This window comes from Anomaloglossus baeobatrachus, chromosome 4, assembly GCF_048569485.1.
Source record: "Anomaloglossus baeobatrachus isolate aAnoBae1 chromosome 4, aAnoBae1.hap1, whole genome shotgun sequence".
Classification (NCBI taxonomy): domain Eukaryota; kingdom Metazoa; phylum Chordata; class Amphibia; order Anura; family Aromobatidae; genus Anomaloglossus; species Anomaloglossus baeobatrachus.
In genome coordinates, this window is record NC_134356.1 from 17,671,537 (window position 1) to 17,674,572 (window position 3,036).

General features: G+C 43.3%; 1 pseudogene; it reads right to left on the reverse strand.

Moving 5' to 3' along the window:
- Window positions 1–594: 594 nt before the first annotated feature.
- On the reverse strand, window positions 595–2,487 carry LOC142302245 (E3 ubiquitin/ISG15 ligase TRIM25-like; annotated as a pseudogene).
- Between the last annotated feature and the right edge of the window lie 549 nt (window positions 2,488–3,036).

Genomic DNA, 3,036 nt, shown 5'->3' on the forward strand with positions numbered 1-3,036 from the left:
GTCCTAGGAAACACAGACAGCTCTGCTATGCAGCCAGGAGGCTTCATTTTCTTTGTAGCCGGAGCTAATGTACCAGCCTTCTGAGATTGTCAAAAAAGGGAATATATTGATGTTAAAATGCTCCCACAAAGGTTCTTTAAGATATTCAAGAGGCAAGGAATATAAAATATGCCAAAATAAAATAGAAGAAACCATAAATAAAAAACAAAACTTAAAAAAAAAAGGCATTGCAAATCTAAAAATCGTGAAGCCTAGGTCCCCCCCATCAAAAAAATGTGCACTGTCTAACATTATTTCTTTAGAAAGAGAACACAACTTAAAATGATTTTATCGGTCTGTTGCTGTAATAAAAATGTGAGAAATATACATGTATTTCCTATATTTTATTTATATTTTACCCAGATGTTAAAATAAAGCAATACAGAAAAGCCATAAAAATAAAGGCTCATGTATCATGAAAAAGAAAGAATTGAACATTCGAACAAGAATAAATTATAATAGCGTAAAAGCGATACTAGATGTAACCAGATCCTTCATAAAGCTCCTCCCACTCACTGAGTGCTCCACCAATCATATAATCAGTTGCCTGTGATGTCACCAGCCGCTGGGCGGATTTCTATGTCGATGGTTCCTCACAATTGATCCCCCTGGTATTTTTATACAACCATTATATACATATAATGCAGCATGAAGGGGCTCGGAGAAGGCGGCAGTGAAGGTGTGTAAGTGTCTGATGGGGTCACGCAGCTCATAAAAGGACAGCTGCCCGGCCTCATAATCCAGACAGATCCTGAACCTATTACTGGAGATCTGCTGAGGTAACCGGATCACTTTACAATCATGTCTCACTGAACACTGATTATTACACACCCACCCTCTATATAAGCACCAGGATTTGTTATTATTTCCAATGATTGACTGACGCCCCCTCCTGTCTATACTGGGGTAACACATCCTCATAATCTACAAATCTGACCTACTGATCTCCACATCCCAGTAATGTCGTCCTGAGGTAAATCCCCTCCTGCTCATCACCTGATCATCCTGGAATCTCTCTGCTGTTTCTGGACGATCCTGTGTTATTCCTGTCCAGGTCGCAGTTTTAATGTTGTCCGATATAAGGAGATGATTAGCAGCCGTGTTTACATCCAGTAATATCTCTGCAGGATCCTGTACATAGAAGGTCACATATATATCTCTTATTATATCAGATAATGTTTGTGATATGTGTGAGATCAGATCCACACCCCGATCACCTCCATCATGTCCTCCTGTGTCCTCATCACCTCCATCATGTCCCCCTGTGTCCTCATCACCTCCATCATGTCCCCATGTGTCCTCATCACCTCCATCATGTCCCCATGTGTCCTCATCACCTCCATCATGTCCCCATGTGTCCTCATCACCTCCATCATGTCCCCATGTGTCCTCATCACCTCCATCATGTCCCCATGTGTCCTCATCACCTCCATCATGCCCCCCTGTGTCCTCATCACCTCCATCATGTCCCCATGTGTCCTCATCACCTCCATCATGTCCCCCTGTGTCCTCATCACCTCCGCCCTCCTCAGGATCACACAAGTCCCCGGTGTCTGGATCCTGTAAGACGGTCAGTGGATCAGGCATGTTACACAGCTCCTCAATGTGCCTCATCTTCCTGGACAGCTCGTCCTTCTTTATTTCTAGCCTCTGGATCACATCAGATAGTGGCAGTGACACTTTCTCTTCCCACCTGGAGATCTCATTCAGGACCTTCTTCTCCAGGTCGTCCACCCGTCTCCTGATGTCTATAAACAGGACAGTGACTTTCTCGGCTTCTCCAGATGCTTTTTCTTGAGCTTTTCTCCTGCGCTCCTCCAAACTTTGGACGCTTTCCACGGTCTTCTCTCTCTTTATGATCATTTTCTGGAGGACATCTCGCAGTTTCTTCTATTTTTTTTTTAAGGAGGCCTCATTCAGCATCTCCACCCGATGCCCCCGGTGTTCTCCGACCAAACTGCAGGACACACAGATACAAGCATCGTCCTCAGAGCAGTAATATATCAGGATGTTCTTATGGACAGAACATTTCCTTTTCTCAAGAGAAGTGCTGGGATCAGTTAGGACGTGTTCTGGTCCTTTGCTATGAACTCTCAGGTGATTATCACACACAGAAGCCTCACACAGCAGACAGGATCTAACAGCCGGTACAGGAGAGTGAATGCAGTAAGTGCAGCGGATCCCGGTGATCTCCTCCTGATGTGGCTGAGAAGATAGATAATTCTCCACAATATTACATAGAGTTATGTTCCTCTGTAGTGGAGGCCACTTCCGAAATGTTGCTCTACATTCAGGACAGGAATAATCTCCATACCCGCCCTCTGTATCCAGCACTCCATCAATACAGTCTCAGCAGAAGTTGTGTCCACATCTCAGGGTTACAGGATCGGTATAAATGTTCCTACAGATGGAGCAGAGCAGCTCGTCTCTGAGATCAGCAGACGCCATGGCGTCCCGATTTTAAGAAAAGGAATTGAAAGGGAGTTATAGGGCTTGTTCCAGCACATGTGACATAACACAACACCCAGCTTGGAGCTGCTATTACACATGGGCAATTTTTTTGAAATTCAAATTTGCTAGCTTTGCCAAATTTTGACAGAAAACTACTTTCAATGCTGCTTTATATGTTAATTGAGAGCATTTGTTAGTACTTAGTCTGTGCCAGGTCATCCCCAGCTTATTTTCCTGCAGATTCTACACATTGCAAAAGATTTCTAGTCTGGCAATGTGAAAAAGAATTCCCACACCCGAGATAACCGCATATAGGATTCATCACCAGCACATCTACGACCACGACCAGAGGACATAAGCGTTATTGAGCATCGTCCATCAAAACCAGAGGAGTAATAATACACACGTGATCAAATTTGTTGGTATCCCTCGCTTAATGGAAGAAAAACCCACAATGGTCACAGAGATAACTAGAATCTGACAAAAGTAATAATTAGTAAAAAAAAAATCTATGAAAATAAACAAATGAAAGTCAGACATTGCTTT